General features: G+C 29.0%; 1 protein-coding gene across 1 annotated transcript in view; it reads left to right on the top strand.

Annotated features, from left to right (window-relative positions):
- Jwa (PRA1 family protein Jwa) overlaps positions 1–19,157 on the top strand; it is a 124,576-nt gene extending 105,419 nt beyond the window's left edge. The window contains exon 5 of the mRNA XM_067281701.1: positions 19,140–19,157. The gene's annotated coding sequence lies outside the window, so the exon portion shown is untranslated. The remainder of the gene's footprint in view (positions 1–19,139) is intronic.
- The last annotated feature ends 1,735 nt before the right edge of the window (positions 19,158–20,892 follow it).

Genomic DNA, 20,892 nt, shown 5'->3' with positions numbered 1-20,892 from the left:
AATTAAAAATTTCTGCAGTTCTTCGCCTCCCTGGGGCCTGAAAATGGTAAATGGCTCGGGCCTCTATTGACCTCCGACAAACCCTGCGGTTAATTTTTGTTTTCTGCATTATTTGTAATTCGTAAGTAATTCATAAATATCGCTCTTACCTTTCTATTTATATATTAATAACAAGATTTATTCTTCTTGAAGTTTCCTTGATGGATTGCTTTCTTCACGAATATATTAAGAACAGTCATTTTGCTGTCAGTCTTGAAGATCTAAATTATTTAATTTAAAATATAATTAATTCTTTGGACAAATAATAATACAGAATATGTCTACTTGAAACGAATTTTATGCTTAACATATAATTATATTTTATTTAACCTCAATTGACACTGCGGAGTAACAAAAACTAAAGTAGTATCTCAATATTTTGGTGTGTAGAGACGTGAATATGTTTATAAATGAATGGCGTTATTATAATTTATAATTATTCCACTTCGGTTTTTTGTTACTTCATGACTGTTTTTAATTGAACAATTTAAAAACGCCGTCCTAAGATATATATTCTGGTTAAATATAAGCTACTTTATTTGGTATCCGTGTTATTCTTGCCCTTCAAAAACGAGGTTAACCGCTAACTGTATTCATGCGGGACTACATATCATTTTTTAAGAAGGCTTTTGTATGAATAAAATGAAACCTTGAATCTTTAAAATTATAAATAAAAAATTGTTTATTATCTCAAACAAATTGATAGCAGAAATCCAATAGCTAATAAATTTTTGATTATTTGTTCCCGTGTAAAAATATAGCCATTAGTATTATTATTGTTACTAGTTTCTTGATGTAAGTGTTATATTTCCGTCTATACTTTGTCATTTTAATACGAAGAAATTTAGTTTATTAGTTAATATTCTTTTTAATGAATAATTAAAATTATATAAGAGAATTCTTTACGAGAAATTTAGAGATGTTTGATTTTTCTATTTAATGCTATAGTTTCAAATTTAATTTCAGCTGAAAGTATACATAACTTCACGTCTCATTGGCTTAAAAGTTAGTAGTTTTTATAAAAATAACTTCCGTAAATTTAAGGTCTAAATACCTCATGAAAGTTTTTATAAAGTATAATATTACATAATAAAATCTGTTTAGCCATACTCTTAAATAGTTTAGGTATATCGAAACGATTTCTTTCCATGTTTAGAGTATGTTTCAGTCTTATAATGTTTAAAACGTAATTATAGAGAACATCATAAATACATTAGTTTATTCCGTTTAAACTAATTGCAAATATATTAATTAGTTATAAGCAGTAACATGTGCATTGTGATTATAAGACTCTTCTGTAAACAACTTATGTCCATTAAATATTGCAATGCTTAACAACTGTATCATCATAGAAGTAATTACATTTACGGCTACTTGAAAATTTTATTTAGGAAATAAAACATGCATTTTTCAAGTAAACATTATTTGCAACATATTTTTAAGAAAAAGAACATTAATAAATTAAAATAAAGATTATCATGTAATCCATTTAATGCGTTATCTGACACAGTAGATCTATGTTTCAGTAAAGGCAGTACACACTACTATAATATTAGGTATACAGCGTTATACAGTATAACCGCCTTAAGATTCGGATATCCTGAAGACAAGCTGATAATTTGCATTATAATTCTTCAAAATTTCGAGAGAAATTAATAGAAATTCTGTAGTAAAACTCAATAATCGAACTTCGTGATTAAATTCGATTGGTTATGAAACTAAATAAATCGCTTGTTCCTTGTGTTTTAAATTCATTTTCATATATTATTTAATATGTTATTTTAAAATACGACCGATCTTCTTTTAATTAAAATTATACGAATTATAAAAATCGTTATTTCCAATTTACTGATTTATTTATTTAGAACGTGGTGTAAAAACAGCTCTACCTGAATTGTATCTCAATTTTACTCATCAAGCAGTTATGATTTGACAGAATTGGGTTTGGCAGAATAAGTTAAATGTAAAAGTAACTTTATCTGATCTGAATTAATAAGATAAATTACAAAAATTCTGATCCGATCTGAACTTTGATCCTTCACGTAACAGTAAAACCCGAATGACGGTCAAATGTCCAAAGCGATTTTAACGTGTCAGACTACTTCTCTAGTGAAATTGCTCGCCCGAATTCGAATTTCCCTAGAATTATTTATTGCCTGTTGGGTGAGCCCCGTCCTTCACCACCTGGCCACCTCCATTGTATCTCTTACCGAATCCGTGGGTATAGAAAAAAAAAAAAAAAAAAGCTCTTTTAGTGGCCACGGGGCGAAGAGTTGAAACTGAAAAAGAAAAATGTAAAACCAGAGTTAAAATTTTATCCATTTTTTAAATGGAATAGTCAATTTTAATTACATATAATTCTTCATTTAAGTTCGTCAGATGGCCAAGCCTACAGTTATCAGCTCATTGCCTCAGGGATCAAGGTTTTGAATTCGATCTAGATCTGTACAATTTACCTTAGCAGTACCAGACGGGGTACCGTTCTCCACACCTCACCTATTACAGGTCAGGTCTGCATAGAAAAGGCGATTTTATGACCGGACCATACATAACTTGTTGGTGTCTCACGTTAACAGATCTTCATTTTAACTTTTTAGTATTATGTACAGGTATTAGCATAAATGTAATTTAAAGAATGGTAACTTGAGAATGTACCCATAGAACGATCCACAAAAAAAAAAATTGAGGCTTCTGCAGCGTGATTTTTGGTGCCAAATAGAATTTTCTTAATAGTCTACAGCAATCTTTTAAAAATTAATTTACGAAAACAAAGACGAAAATCATCTTATTTCCTCCGGCTACTGTACTCAAAATCTATTAGGAAATTTCGGTAACCGTATTCTATTTTGAAATATCATTCGGCAACATTAAAGAGTAATTGCTTTAGCTGACATTGTTTCGTTTTTTTAGATAGAATAAAACGCGAAATATATAGGTAAATTGTTCGTTTAAATATTACAATGAGCATTTATATATTCAATATTATTTTAAATAATTGTAATTATTTAAATGGAACGCTGGTGTCATTTTCCATATGCATTTTAAAATAATGTTAGGAAAATATGAATAAAGTTCGTGTAGAAAAAGAAAGCCATAGATTTTTTCCTGAATTTGTTTGTTTTGATATCAATCTTCCTCAATCGGAGAGGAATGTTTTTGGCTAATAGTCAACAGAAAACTCGAAAGTTATTTCTGGATGGTTAGAATTTTATAGAATTTTCCTGATAAACCTACATTTTATATTTCATTTAAACAATCTAGATCCTTTAGCTGTTATAACGAGGGAAAATATTTATTATGCACTTCAAGTTTTACTGGTTTAATTTTCCTATTTCAGAAAAGGTTTCCTTTACAACGTATCAAACTTTCTTCCAATTTAAGGAAGTCCACAAAATATGATACAGTCCTCAATAAAGGATAATAATGATAATATCCATAATTGTATCTACAGGGAAATTTTGTTTTTAATTCGACAATAAGAAAGTAATATCCTGGTATTAAGCATTTCAAATTGATTTATCCCATTTAATAGAATTAATTCAATAATTTATTGTTATTATCATACAATAACTGTGTTGATTTATGACCATGGAGTATGAATTGAAGTTAATATGGAAGAAATATGAGCAACTGAAACAAAATTATATTTCTTACTTCATTATCTCATTCTAAGTCAGTGTGTTATTAATTAGTTTTTATAACTTACTTTTTTTTAATTCAAATGTAGAATAGGAAAATGTTATCCCTTGATTTTAATGATTACATTTCCAAAGATAAACTTAAAAAATTAACGAGTTATTAATAATTTAAAAATATATTGAGTAATGAGAAATTGTGTGAAGTAACAATTAGAAATCAGGTTATTTATTTTTTAAAAAACCTTTACAGAAGTTTCTTCAGACTATTTTAGAATAATTAAGTGGTCAATGATTCTGAAATTTCCTTATTTTATAAATATTGTGAATTGAATTATAAGTAGTTCTGTCATTATTTTTATAGAATTATTTATGTTGTTCTTTCTATTTGTTTATTGAACAAATATGATCTATAATTCGGCATTGTTTTATTAAATCATTATTTAAAAAATATAAGTTTTGTAAAAAAAAAATAAATGGCGATTTACAGTCTTATAATGGACTTAAAATACAGTATAGTGCAGTATTGTTTATTGTGTTTTGCGGAAAATATGTAAGTCGTGTTTTTAAATCACCAATTAAATAAATTTATGTGCATTAATCATTTTAATATTCCATCTCTAACTTCTTTACAATTATATATCTTGCTGCAGGATGGCCAAGGCGGTTAAGGCATCAATCTCTCCTCTAGGGTCCGCTAGTGGCCTAGTGGATAACACTACTGAACACTGTTAGTCGGTTGTGGGTTCTCTTCTGACCGATGTACCGGCCACAGGAAGACTTTCTTTGGTACTTTCTAGGAGGACCTTAGGAGATCGCTCATGTGTTGCATTTGCCTTATTCCATCAATCCTACAATCTTACTGCTCTGGAGGACTCGGGATCAAATCCGGGAGAGCAACACTCCAGGAATTTTTTATGTCCGATCAGTCCCTGATATGTTGGCACTGTCCCTCACCACTTAGTTGCCTACATTGTGGGCCAAATCGAATTCAAAATGGGAAAAAGGCCCTCCCTCTTAGTGCTCTTTTTCGACCAGTAAGCACTAAGAGGAGGGGTGTATATATATATATATATATATATCCCTATCTTTTTAATAAAAGATTAGGTTAATGTTACCTATGGTTCCAAGACGGCGGCTCGTCTCTGATTCCAGCAAATAGAAGAAAGGAAACAGTGGGGACGCACGTTCTAACCTAACCTAACCTATTCTAATAATTTTATTGCTAATAATTATGGTAATTTATTAGAATAGGTTAGGTTAGGTTAGAAGGTGCGTCCCCACTGTTTCCTTTCTTCTATTCGCTGGAATCAGAGACGAGCCGTCATTTTGGAACCATAGGTAACATTAACCAAAGAATATATCATGCATATAATCTTTTATTAAAAGTATTGTTTTTAAAAATACATATTTTAACTTCTTAAATAAACAACTGCAGAATTATTTATATATTATGAATATAAGAATTTCGCGATAATAACAGCTGCTTCTAAAGATATAATCTTCTTAAATTAAATAATAAACTTAAGATTTATATTGCAAATATTGTTATTATTATTTATTTAAATATAAACTTAGTATTATCATAAATATTCTCATATAATAACGTAACGTTTTTACAATAAATATATCAGTATGTATTATTAAAGTTTTACTTCACTAAGTATTAAAAATTCTATATACAATAAACTCATATTGATCACATTAAAATATAGAAAAAATTTATGAAGAAAATTATGCAAATTTTATGTATAACACGAGACATCTGTGCACTTTAGGTCATACGAGTAACCTCTATTTTCTTTTTGAAGGCGGGTCTGACCCGCAATGAGGTCGACCCGCATGGGTGAGGAATGAGGAACGATGTCACGACCCGAGCTATTTATAAATAATTAAAAGTCTCAATCGGATTTGAACCTAGATATGTCATGACAGAAGGAGAAATTTTACCGCACGTCATCCTACTAACATTATAAGATTCCGAAATTAATTTAAATTCGACATTAAAAAAAAGTTAAATTTACCTTGTTAGTACACGAATTAAATGATTTTTAAATTACAAAAATAATTTAAAAATCATTTCTCTCTACATTTTATGTTTTATTCGTTATAATGGAGTACAAACTTATCATTTGGATATCATAAAAAATTGATCATGATTTTTTTCTTCTTTCTTAACTAAAAATAAGAATATTATTCGGGCATTTTGTTATTTTAAAACAAAGGTATTGGCTATTTTATAAGTATTTTTAAGCGCAAAGTTCCAGTCAATTAGCAAAGTAATAACGATTTGAATTTTTAAAAAATCGTCAGCCAGTACGCGAATTTGAGTAATACGCGTTAAACCAATGATTTCAAAATGATCAGACCTTCTATTAAATTCGACCTCGAAATAAAGAAATAAAATAAAAGCATTATGACCTGTTTCTCTCGAAGAATATTTGTGTTCTATTTCTCTTTAATAAGATCAACTGGGCTAGCCTTGAATTTCGACAATGATGCAATTGATGCCAATTCTCCCTACGTTAATTATGAATATTTATAAATTGCATATAAAAAAATTATTATTATTTTATTTTACATACATAAAATACAGTCGAACCTTTAATAATGGTTCTCACTAAACGGTAGCCTTTTTTTTCCAGTTATATAGAAGCAATATGGTATCCAGTCTATATTAAGGCATATATTAACACAGGTGGCTTCATCCTATATTTTCGTTTTTATAAATATAAGGTCTGTAAAGAAATTGGGCTGGAGCCTCAGAAGTGCTTAAAACAACTGTAAAGAGTGTTAACCACAGTAGTTCTAGTATCAATGGGACTCACTATGTTATTGATGAAGAAATTTATTATAGATTAAATATTACATCAATATTAGAAGGACAAAATATATTAGAATTCAAGCTGAGTACATCAGCATCGATCTGCAAATATCGGTCAATATAAACAGTGTTTTGAGCTTAAGGATACATATTAATATAGCATCGTTATAATAAATTACAATTGCTTAAATATATAACTTAAAAGATTTTAAAACATTTTGTTATTGAGCAAAAAATAAAATAAAACTGTATTGAGTAATAAAAACAGTGAAATTATGCAAATAAATAGAATGTTTTTTGAAATTATTTCTCAAAAATTATATCACAAATGGACGTTCGTACAACTGTACGTTTATAAGTACGCACTATAAAAATACGGGAAGGAAATAAATGAAAGTTTTATCTGAGTATATCCGTTGCGATAGGCTTATATTAAAAACACACTTGTTGTTTGCTTTGAAATATATAAAAATATTTAGGTTAAAGTTCTTTTATTGATATTATTAAAAAGGTTTTATGAAATCTGTAACAATATACGAAACTTTGTTGCATCGTATGAAAAGTTTCTATTTAGAAATATGAATCATTACAACATTGTAATAAGCAAAAATTAACAATGTTGCCACTTATTTACAACCGGTTATTGAATTTTTTATATATATATATATATTTTTAAAATAAAAGTTTAATGGCTCTATATTAAAATATATTGAAAATCAAACAATATGTAAATCCTTTTTTTTAATGAAAATAATTTGTAAAATACTATAGTTTTTCAGTGTAACTATATTACAAAAACAGAGAATCAACCATTACTTAAAAACAGTATAACGAAATACATATGAAATTTTGTAGCACCTTTATAAGAGGCATGTGCCATTACTTATAAAGGTGCTACAAAATGATTAACATTCGTTAAATAAAAAAATTCATATTTTCAACGTTAATTATACACATAAGAACATCCCTGGTGTGACACTGGTTCGTCCATGTACCATTAAAAATCGTATATCAATAGCTGAAGAAGGTTGAGAATCATTAACTTCTAATTTTTAAAATACAGTAATTTTCAAATCTGTGAATTTTTCGCAATGACTATGTTAACAATTACTTTTTACGTCATTTATAATTAAGGAGCATGAGTCAGAATAAGCGAGGCTTGGAACAAATACAAAATTGTCTTTTGTAGAGGGGCAATCAGGCAATATGCTTACTTCCAACACATTCGTTTAATTTGTTAGAATAATCTAAATATTTTTTTTAAAAATTAACATGAAAAATCTGAATATATTAATTAATAGAAGCATAAAAAATATATGTCGATGATAATTCACGACTCGCTGATAATCGTATTTTCTATTGATGGAATTAGCCAATATTTTTTTTTTCTTTTGTCTTATTAACATTTTCACTCGTTCTTTTGGGAATTATAACTGATATAAATCGCTAAAATTTATATTTTATGGGTGTAAATAAGGGTAAAAGTGGGCCGGAGCAAATCGGGACGATGTACTGGTTTTTAGAATAATAACTTCCGTATCGTTTCTTATGAGAAGTGGTAAAGGTTCCTGCCATTTCTTGAACAATATAAAAATCTACATTAAAAATGTTCTCTTCCGCATTGATTAATTTTGTTCTTACGCCATTAGACTTTTTAACCATGACCACAATTGTATCCGATATCCATACGGTCATGGCTGAATGATAGTATTTTGATTTACTTCTATACACAAAAGAACAAGATTTTGTAGAAATTAACAAATAAATATCTATACCATTAATCACGAATAAATGTATTTTAAATTATCTCATAAATAAATTCCAGTTGATAAGTTGCTCCTTATTCTATCGTTGTATCGACTTTATTGAAGTTCTGGGTGGAGTTTACGATGGTCTAATCATCCTATCTAACTAAAAGCAGCATGGAAATGAAGTAAAATAAATTAAGATATGTTATATCGAAACAAATATTTGAGGAATTCAGTAGAAAAGTGGTCTTCTCCTTTCCAAACCTCTACCCTGTTTAAACCAAACGTTGAGGGATGAGCTTAATATGCTTTATGATTCTTTATTTTTTCAATTGAATTTTTTTATAATTTTAATATAAGATAATATGTAATATAAACGAATAATATCTATTATTTATCTACAATGTGTAATCATGTGAAAGCTTCCTTGGTAAACAACACTGTTTATATAAAAAAAAAGAATATTGATCTATCGTAAAATGCTCTAAGAAACAATAAAGGAGGATAATTCAAGAGTATGATCTAGAATTATCTACAATAAGATGTTACGTTGAAGATATATAACCTATTTTGAAATAAATTATAAAAAATTTCATGTTTAATTGTAATTATTAATGAAAGTACCTCACCTGAATGACTAATTTCAACTAGATAAGTTTGCTAAACATCAATCATCTAATCAATTATATAGTTTGATTACTAATTATAATTAAACCTCATGTAAACTAGGAAGATCTTACTACGCGTGATATTCAAATAATGAAGTAGAAATAAACAGATCTAATGATGTATCCATTTATTTCAAGTTAAGATTTAATACGAACATTCGTTCTAGGACAGTTATTAATCATTTTAATTACAAAATTTCGATAATTAAGTAATTCCGTTTATATCATGAATTAGAAGAAATTACTGTAATATATTTACTGAAATCATATCATTTTTCTATAAATTTAAAACTACAGCCAAACCTTTAAACGACGACCATTGAAGGAAACAAAAAATGGCCGCTGTTGAGAGGTAGATGATCATTGTAGTGAGGTGGTCGTTATATGAGGTTGGCTTGTACATAAAATAGTTTAATTAAACGATGTTATATTTATATTTTCTATAAAAATTTTGTAATTATTTAAATCGCTTTATGAAAATTATAGCAAATTCTGGTCGACATATCAAAACACAGATTAAATCCTGAAAGAGAGAACAAGTCAGTAGATAATATTTTTTGTTTCTTTCAAATCTCAAGTATTATCTGTTCAAGTACAAGAAGAATATTCTTAGTTTTACTTTAAAAAATAATTTATTTTTAATTCAAATACTTGGCATCTTATATGACATTTCTTCTTAAACGTTGAGTAAGGAAAGATCAACTTTTACATAAGGTAAAAGACTTTTCCTTGCCAAAATGAATTTTCTTATCCTTTTCACAATGTTTATATTTACTCAACCCATTAACCTGTAGGCCAATAACTCGTTTTTATTTTTAATAGTCACTTTTTAAGTCAAAATGAAAATTTCTAAAAATGAAACACACATACTTAGAAGTAGTAGAAGTACAACATACTTCCTGTTAGTAAGTGACTCATTTTGATGTTAAGGTTTTGGCTGTGAGCCAGACACTACTGACACGTTTGATATGAAATTGTTTACCGTTTTAATGACCCAATTCTTCCTGCTATCAGTTGCGAAACTTCATGCGTACCTTCTGTCATTAATATTTATAAAGTTTACTGTTTTGAAATATTAAAAGTTGTATCCGAAAATGGCAAAATAATACTTTTCTTTGTCATTTTTCTGTCGGAAAAGTGAAAAAAAAAATTGTCAAAATTTTGCTGAAGAATCAAAATTACCACTTAAACCACAGTTGAAACTCCACTCTACACAGCAGCCATTATTTGGAAACTTGTTTAAAACAGAAATGCTACAAAATAACCTCTATATAACGACCACTTTTTATGCTGTGGTCAGTGGACGTTGTTCAGAGGTTCGACTATATACTAATTTGCCTGTAAACAGTGAAACAGGTAAATCTTTATGTGAGATTTGTATTTATGAAATCTCTTCGGATTAAATATGGCGCTTCAATTTCCATTGTAATTTAAAGACAAAAAAAGATCAATATGGTGAAGACAATGTGCTATTTTTAAAATAGAACAATTTATGACAGAATAATGTTATAAATTTAAAACAAAACGTGTGTATATATATATATATATAGGCCTAAATTTTTTGAAGGTCACTAGCGATAAGCGGAAAATTTGACTCCTCAATAAGGACATGTAGGTTTATATTGAATGTCTAATAGTCCTAATCCTACTACAGGTAGGATTGTTATATTTAGAATTTATATCCTGAAGCTCAAATTAAAAAAAAAAAAACTACGAAAAATTAGTGTTGAAATCAGGGCCTTGAGATAAAGGCCAAGACTATTTAATGTTAATGATTTATTCATTAATTTGTCATTCTTTTTCCGTCATGAAACTATTCACTATTATTTTAAAATATTAATTAAGCTATTTTTAATATTAAACACGATAATTTTGCATGAGTTATTTTTTATATTAAATTTTATTTGAATAAATCATCCACTTGCTTCAAACATCTTAAGGTGACATGACAATGAATAACGTCGAGCATTCTTATTGTATCGCCTTCATCACATACAAGCCTTCTCATAAAAGATCAGCAGCTGGCTTGGCACCAATATATTCCATTGAATTTCTTGTTTATTAAGACAAAAACACTTTACCTTTGTCAAATTTTCCTGTTTAAAATAAACAGTATAATTTTTAAATGTTGTTTCTTTGAATATACTGAAGGCCTTAATTACATCATTGCAATCATACAAAATTAGATGGAATCTATCTGATTTCATAGACTAATGAATTAAGGCACCATCACGAAGCTTACTAGAACCTTAATTAACTCATTCAATCAGCAGAATGGAAGAAAGAAAAACAAAAAAAAGTCTGTTTTACTCCGATTAAAATGTTACAATTTAAAAATTGATGAATAATTTATTATAATTATAACTGATAGAAGATAAGTATATATATACGAGTATATATATTTAATTATTTATTGATTATCTTCTAACTGTTCTATTTTTATTCTTCGTTTGCATTCTTAAATCAAAGATGAACCTACACACATTTGCATTATTTTTCTACTGATCTAGTTTTTTTTTTTTAATCATTTCGATGAGAAATGCCCTCCTTTCTTTTAAATTAGAATAAAATAAGACATATAATCTTTAAAGATTAAAATCTCAGAAAATATAATTAATCCTTTAGTATAGGTTCCTACACCTCCGGATAATCGATATCGGATTTTAAAATATTATTTTTCCTCTTCAGTATTTTATAAAAAAAATAAAATAAATAAATAATATATTTATGGTAATGTGAAGCTTTAAATAAATTCATTTTAATTTTTATTAAATAACATTTACATTTTCTCAAAGTAAAATTCTTAGTATATTCGACCGTTAGTAATTTTTACGTATAAAGATATCGGGTATAGAAAAACCGGTTCTGCAAAGGATATTACAACTGGAAAAAGACGGAATAAATCTTCCCCCCCTTCTATATAATTAACTTCAACTCGTACTCATTGTCCTCTTCAGAAGAGAATAATGGTTTTTATCCTCTCCTTTCAGTTGATGTGAAAGAAATTCATCCCGAAAAATCTCGCCTCTTCGTGCTAAGAATTGTATTTTGCGTAACTAATTTTTCATATGTAGGTCAGGCCAGTATGCATACCTCAAAATAGCCTATTTGTTTTTCTTACAGACTTGGGTGTCACCCGTCCAACTAGTAATGGAAGTTCTTTTTTTTTCGCACGGTCTTAGTCCAAAATTTCGTTAACGAATATTTGATATGATTGAAAAATAACCCTATTTACATCTATAAATTAACATTATTTTATTAATTTTAATTAAAATATATTAGAAATCGTATATTTAAATTCACGTTTACGAAGAGGAAACTAAATGAAAATTCGTTGTTTTCGCCAATTCAACCAACATTTTGGCTTGAAATATGTCTTAAATTTTAAATTATTGAGATATAGTTTTAAATTAATTATTAAGGTATTAATTCTAATTAAATATATTGGAAAAATGAGTAAGATTATAATTAGAATTTACTCTGCAAATGATTTCATGTGATAACCTTGAAGATATTTACCTGTTACGATTTAGCAGAACTTATGTAAAATTCATTTAGTTCTTAGAAATTTGGCTTAAACAAAACTGTTATTGTTGATTCAAAAAATACATCGAAATATCTTAACCTTGAATAATTCATAAAGATAATAGAATTAAATAATTTAATCCCAATATATTGACATTATATTTGTAATTGGCACTGTAAATTTCAGATTATTTACTTTGCAACCTAATTAGACAGAAGAATGTTATTATTTTTTTGAATTACAATGAAGGGCGATGGAGTGGCGGGGGGGGGGGGGGGGGGGGGGCCCCCCCCCCACCACCCCATTGTCCCCATTCGGGGTAATTCCCCATGAAAAATTCATGGGGAGTTGCTCTCTCGGATTCAATCCTGGGTCCCACGCCTTATTTATTTTCTTTAGTCACAAATTATTATCCGCAATTAAAAAAACAATTTAATCTTCTTATTGAAAATTCTGTTTTTATTAAATTTTTGAATGAAGAATTTATTTTTTGATTAAAATGGATTAAAGACATTTAAATATTATGGAATTCTTTTCAGTGTACCGAAACGACTATTTTCATTTCTATAAATATTGATACTTCACATAAAAAGGGATTATTCTTTGGGATTATTGCAGAAATTTTTTTCTGTAACAAAAAGAAAATGTTCTATTCGTGAAGCACTGTTTGCTTTTATGATATATTTTCTATTTATTCGTGAAATAGAACATATCTTTGAGAAACTTATATCTTCATTAACTGATGCTACAAAGTGTAAACCATTTAGTTCATTTCAATTACCAGATTGATTCTTGATGACCAGTTTTCGGTGATGTCAGTAATTTTTAAAAATAATTCTATGTTTTGAAGAATAAACAAAGCGAATAGATAATATTAAAGAATGGCCGAATGGTCGAGACCATGAAGGCACTCATTTGTGTTCTGCACACTGAGATTCGGATACAGAAAGGCCTAAATTTCCAGAAATTTTCATGTGTAATTTGACCTGGATAGATCGGATTTCGTCTTGCATCACTTGCTGCATCCATTATGGACCCGGCTGAACCCATGGTGAACGTGGAAAAAGATCCTCTTGGGGCTCTCGAAGCGGAAAGAATAAAAAGTAAAATAAAGGAGAAAAAAAATGTCCAAAATAATTTAACTCAAAAAGTGAATTTCTGATAAAGCGATTTATCATTTCGTTAAGAAAACTGTTTATTCGCATTTTATTATAACGTTTAATTGATTATGTATCAACACACTAAGGCTACAATGCCCTTACATTTAATTCACAATTTTACCAATTTCGCAGGCTGCAATTTCATCAATTTCAGGGCGGGCCTGACCCACAAAGAAGTTAGCCAACATGGGTGAAGGATGGATAGTCATGATCACGTTTAACAGAATCAGAATGATCCGTTTATACTCTAGCCTACATGATTATGAATTCCAAAATGGATTCAGATCCGAACTCCTCACATCGTTATGGGTTTTGTTTTTACTCTTTCGGTCCTGTGGGCACTAAGAGGCCTTTCTATCAACCCTTTATAGATCCACCCAGACCACAAATGGGCCTGGCCGGATCCATAACAGCTAATAGAATAACCGTTGTTATGGAGGAATTTTTGGGGCCATACCCCGAAAATTCCTTAGGTTTTTCACTTGTCCGGATTTGTTCCCGGTCCACCAGAACGGTAAGCCGAAATCATAACCGCTCAACAATCAACTAATGATGGTACGGTACCTAAAACTAGGTACAGTACATTCAAATACTATTTACATTTATAGTCGTATGAACTTAGTTCTAGGTATATGTAGGTGCTGCGAGCGGCCAGCTTGTTGTAAGGCGTCATGCTAATAGGTCTATTAATCGCGGGCCTTCTACCTGACCTATTTGTCATAATAAGGAAGTCAAACTTGTTAAAAAAGTATATTACTTTTGTAAATGGACAAATAAGAGAAGGCAATAACCGTCTTATCACATTATTTTAATGAATATGACAGATTTTCGTTAGAAAAGAGAGTATATGCTCCATTTGTTTTACTTCTCAACAAATTAGAATATAAACTTAGCCTATTTATCTTAAGATAATTTTTGTATGAATGAATGGATATTTTTCGACAACTTCACACGATTGTAGAGTTAATCTATTGAACAATTTTAAATTTACGTGCGATTTATGATAAATATTGACTTAAATCACCAATTCACTCGTATCAGAATTCTAATTTGTGTATTTAATTCTTCGACAATCTGATCAGTTACGAATCTCTTGCCACTTAATTAAGGTGCCCATTAGTGGCTGAGTGGATAAAACTACTGAACAGTGGTAGTTGGTCGAGGGTTCGCACCTAACCAGATAGCTGGCCACGTGGAGTTTTTCGGGTTTTTTTGCGTTAATAACACTTAAAAGGAATCAGTTACTCACAGAAGACTTCGGCAGATTGTCATGTGCCACGTTGCCGTATACGAATACCAATCTATTTAACAGCGAACTAACTGATGTCCACCAATAGAATCTGAAGGATCTTCATTGAATCCAATATAGATATTAATAATTTTTTACGCGTGAGTTTAATAGAAATTTCGTTTATCATACTGACCAATCTCATTTTTGATAGAACCTCTTATAATAAGTAAAAATAAATAACTGGATTGAATTCGTATTTCGAAACTTGAGGTTTGGGGTTCTATTCTAATTCACATGGGCGATTTTCCGAAAGGAGAAGGTCTTTTATGGGAAACTGGCCTCTATTTAGGTGTTACTAACGTGAAGAAAACCCGGAAAACTCCACGTGGCCAGGTGAAGCTGAGGCTCGAATCTAAGACCAGTGTTCAGTGTTTAGTATATTGTTCTGAGCAGATCCGTGTCTGAGTTCAGGTTAAAATTCCAAAAATCTTTATACACGAACAGTTTGTCCCGGATATGTCAAACACCCTACCTCGCCATTGACCGACTCTATTGTGGGGATGAACCCAATAGAGTCGTAATAAAAAGTACTCGCAGGGTAGAAAGAATTTTAAAAAATAAAATAAAATACAACTTTTTACACGAAGTACCGTATTTATTTTTAACGTTGTAAACAGTTGCTCGTCGTATTAAAATCAATTTATTCTCAGTTAATAAGGATTGACAATATTTTAATCTGATTACAAGTTTGCTTGTATAGAATTACCCATGCTTCTAAACTTTTGACGTTAATCTTCTTGTTCGTCGGTTTATAAATTAATTTCTTAAAAATAAAAAAATGGAATAATAATAATACTTCATCCTGCATAATCTAAGTATTTTAATTTAAACAAAATTTTGCATTTATTTTATACTTAAAATATTTCAAATCACCTTAATTCATACATTTATTTTTCAAAAAAAAGGGGGGAAACATTTGAGCTCATGAGATAAACAATTTAACATCAATCTTGAACAATAAAATATCAAGTATCTAAAACTATAAATCATTATTATAATACATTAAAAACTATAAAATTACAATTGTAATTAAATATTTTGTTTAATTAGTCTTTGTTACCCGCGTTAATTGAATAGGAAAACTGTTTTAAACTCTAACAAAGCTTATAAACGGTTATATAAACTTAAGAGAAACAATAAATTATAATTTTTTTAAAGATCTTTCTTAAGTAATACGAGATTTTATATACTGTAGACTCGATATAACGCCGGCGATGAGGTCCAAAAGTTGTAAATGAGCAGGCATTATAACGTGTCAAGTTTATATACGTTGCTAAGATGCTGGAAATAAAGATTTATATTAAATTTGAAAGATGTTAAATCGAGAGCCAACTCGTTTCTTTAAACAGTTCAACTGTGAGCTGTAAAACACAATACTAAAATATAATTATAGGTTTGAATTTGGCCATTTTGAAAGTAATCGATATATTTTCGTGGTATAGAAGCGAGATATTCATCTTGCAAGCGGGTTCCGGATTCAATTTTCGTATACGAAAAGTTCCTGTCTTTTGTCTCGGTTGTTTCTTTCAAAAGCCGTATGATGGAAAGCCGAGTTGATGGACAAAAATTCTTAATCCCTGTTTGAATAATGGACTTTAATGCTGGGTTCCTCGGAGATTATAATCCCCCTTCCGGACATTGAGGAATATGAGAGATGTTATTAGTCATTCGGTTAGTTGGGCCTGAGGCTACGAGTAAAAGCATTGCAGACGATAACTTTGTAGAAAAATTTCTGCAACATCTGTCATAGCTTCTACTGACAGATTCTCACTCTCCCTTTCTTTATCTGCCATTTTAATTGGTGGAGCGCTCATTGTACACGTTTTATCTTCTTTTTTCGTGGCGGGATAACGTTTGAATTTTTTTTTTATCATAAAATATTATCGGATATTACTTTGTAATCGCCTATATTCAATTATATCGTATGAAGATTATTCTGTAGCCACAATACCACATTATTTGTTATCGCTAAGTAAACTATTTTTTAATTTAAAAATTATTTTATATTATATTACGTACACTTAACAGTATAACGATCAAATTAACACAACAAATAAATGAGTCATACGAAAAATAATAATAATAAAAAGAATTGAATGTGGTCGATAAAAAAACAATAACATAACAATAGCCGACATTTATCTTCATTTAATTAACTGTCTACGTAAATATTTTCTTTCTCAATGTTAAAATAACTTATGTAATGACTTTTACAATAGTAAAGATTTAGAGATAGGTTTACATTTGCGTGAAACCAACTCTAGTTTTTAATTTTCAGCAGAGTTCATTACTCCATTTGAACTTAATTCTTGTGTACTGTAAACTGTATAATTATAAATTTACACGCTATTGTTGTACTGTTATTCATAAAATTTTCATGAAATCAATACGGTAACTTATCGAATTTCTTAATTAATTCATTTTATTTGAATTTAAGAAACTGTCACGAGGCAAAAAAAGCCTACGTAGATGAACACTAGTAGTGAAAATTTCATCTGTTCTTAGTTATACTGTATTTAAAACGTAGTTCCTTAGCTTAATATGCGCATTATATATTTACAATTTATAAGATATTTTTGCAGATTATACAATTAAATTAGACTATTAAAGAGCTTCGTTTGTATAAAAGTAGTAGGATAGTTCCTCACTTTATACAGTTTTAAATTTCTAATTATACGACTGGCTAATTTCATAAGATTTATATTATTTGTATTTATATATAGGCCTTAATATTAATAGGAAATGTTAACTATACTAAATACCACTCGGAGAAAGCTCGAGATAAAAATAAGTAAATAAATAAACGTCATTAAAGATAAGAAACGAACTTTTATATTTCTTTAACGTGTTTCGAAATTCTTTATAAATGAATATTTATTATTTTGTTAAGCTTATTTATATAAAAGTTTCAAATTTGATTTTACTAAATTAAAAATTTGATAAATATTGCTTAAGAATTCTAACGTCTAAATTCAATATTTAGCAATTTTAATCTAAATTTACGCTACCTAAAAATTAGGATAAATTGCACTTAAAAGGGTTTTTTTTTTTAAATTTTATTATCCAAGAAGTTCTCATTCTATCGATATTTTTCCACTTTTTGGACATACTAAACAGAAGAAAAGGACATTCCAACCGCATGAGAATCGAACCCAAATCCTTGTGTGTGATGGCTGATTAACGTATGATTCCACTACTGGGAGGTTATCCAAAATAACTGGAATCCCTTCTATCCTGAAATTCAATTCCGAATTTTTTTTAAAGTTAACCTGATTTAGTGTCCTAAAAAGAGAATGCAATGACGAAAAAACTTATTTTACACATTTTCACAATATAATGTATATACAATTAGAATTAAGTATTCAGTTATAATATATAACTGAATAATATGCTTTTATTTTACTGGGTTTTTTAATATATATATACAGTATTTTTTATTATTTCGTGGCCACAGGCAGGGGAAAAGTCCGTGGGGTCTGTTCTACTAAAATATTTTGAGGTTTTTTTTTTAAATTTTTATATAGTTGGCACATTATAATATATAAAAAATACTTTAATGTAACTCCATTATGGATACGTTTATTATTTTTTCACTGCTAATTGTATTAAATAAATATATTCTTCTTATATAAATTAAGACTTTCTGAATTAAAATTGCAGTTTTTCCAAAGCTTATCGCTGTTTTTTATCGATACTTCATTAATATTTTTAAAAAATCCAACAACGAGTTGCTTAACTTTCCCGGCAACATTTGGTGGCGGCATCTGTTATGATATTTTATTAAAAAACTTTTTATATTTTTTAACTACTATAAAATTGCAAAAAGCTTAATTTTGAGGGTAGGGATGGGTTTTATAAAAAATTATAAATGATAATAACGAGTAAAATCTTTATTAAGTCCGATCTTAATCGAGATATGACACACGATACCCTTTATCTCCCCACCCCCTAGACCTTTGACCACCAAAATTTCACAGCATCAATCTCCCTAATAAACAGATCTCCCTGCAAAATTTCAGAAATTTTCGACAAAAAGCACAGGAGTTATTAAGCTTCAAAGTGGATGAACAAAGTCGTGCCCCCAACAAACATACAGAAAAAACCCGACGTTTCAAGGTCCCCAGTGCAAAAATCTAAAAATCTGGGGAGGGGGAATTTTCTGACCGATTGCTATACTTTCACTCTGTTACATATATAAAATAGCTGGGAACGTAAAAAGTAATTGAGATAATTTTCAAAACACTAAAGATTTGAATAAACTAAAAGAAATTTCGTTTGATCTCTTCACTCAGGGAATTAAGGTTTACTTGATGATATATGGTAACTCAATACAAGAGCGATCTGTCAAAATGGGTGCCTCTCGGGAGGATTTTCTATAAAAACCGGATCTTATTTAAGTATAAAATAGAAAATACGGATCAAAATCTCAATTTCTGCGGTTGCGGATGTAATTTTCAAATGAATACAATAAAATTCAACTAAATAAATAAATAAAAAAAACCTTTCATTTTCAACAGTTTTAGCACAGTTCTTGCATATTTGCTGATGATTAATGCTCATTTATTATTGTATTTCCTGCTTCTAAATATTAATATCTCTAATGAGTAAAATAACAAAAGGAAGAATGTATTTTATTTTGCAGATAAAATATAAAATGGTATAAAATTATAAACAAAAATTTATGTTTTTCTTATAAATAATGTATAATTAGGCTATATTTTTTCAATGTTTGTATTTTTCATGAGAATTAATGGGTTTGGACTAATTGAAAAATCAATAAAATATTAGAAACTGATTGAGGAATCAATTTTTGTGTCAGATCTTTTATTTACTCCAATATTTAGTGACTTTTCTCCGAATTTATTGACTTTACGAAATTTCATACATCCAACTATTTTAGATAATATTGTTCTAAATAAAAGTATTTTTCACAAAAATATCTTTGAAGAACGTTGAATGTATTACAGATTATGCTAATGCTAAAATACATAACTAAAATTCCATGAAATCCTAGAAAATTGAGAGTTTTACACAATAAAGTAGCTGAAGAATCAACATTCCTATTGCTAATCTTCCAGCTACCTTACGAATTCTAACCCTTCATGATTCGAAGTCCATCTGGACCTCCATTGATTCGGATAGCGGCTTAATACCTCATATTTTTGATCAAAAACAGGAGTAAGACCCACTCATTACGAAGAAAATTTGTAGTGTGCAGTAGAGTCACACGAAAAATCCAATCTCTGGACCTATGTAAATAAAAATAAACACTTCATTAATACCTCAACACATATAATTTAACAATACGTACTACATACTTATAATTAATGTTATACATATTTTCAACTCATTTAATTAATACAATTTATAATAAATCATCATATATTATACAAAACAGAGAACTTTATCTGATTTTCTGATTTTTATTTCTCCTTCAATAATACAAATATATTGATACCTGATAGCCGAAGCTGTAAAGGAACCGCCCTACTGCTCTTAAGAGACAGTTAGAGTCCGAATCTCTAAGGAAATTAATGGGTTATCTCGAATATTTTGTGCACTTATCTCGCCATTCAGCTGCCTCGTGTGTGTAAACGGATCCATGATGATTGTGTAAAAAAGACTTCTAATTGTGTAAATGTTTATTTATAATATACAGGAACAAATGTGGACCCTTTAAAAACTTTTCCAAAGTAAACAAACATAAATAGTTTTGCATTTAGAAAACATAATTATACAAACGTTTTTTGCACTATTATGGAAGGTTATTCCAGAAAGTATAAGATTATTGTTATTATTTTAAAAATATCCCTTTTATTTATTTATTTTTTTTGAGAAAAAATTGAGCCAATGTTGCTTCGCTCGGGGCTACTGTGTTTCACTCCCAGTTTTTACTGATAAAAATGTATATTTTGAACGATAGGTCAAGTTACTCCTGAAATATGTTTATTGACCTCTTAAAAATAATTATAACGTTTTTATTTTGTGAGTAGAATTTTTA

Source organism: Centruroides vittatus, unplaced genomic scaffold (assembly GCF_030686945.1).
Source record: "Centruroides vittatus isolate TY-2023 unplaced genomic scaffold, ASM3068694v2 contig_926, whole genome shotgun sequence".
In the NCBI taxonomy this organism is placed as follows: Eukaryota; Metazoa; Arthropoda; class Arachnida; order Scorpiones; family Buthidae; genus Centruroides; species Centruroides vittatus.
Note: the sequence above shows the minus strand (reverse complement) of the source record. Positions and strands in the feature narration are given on the sequence as shown.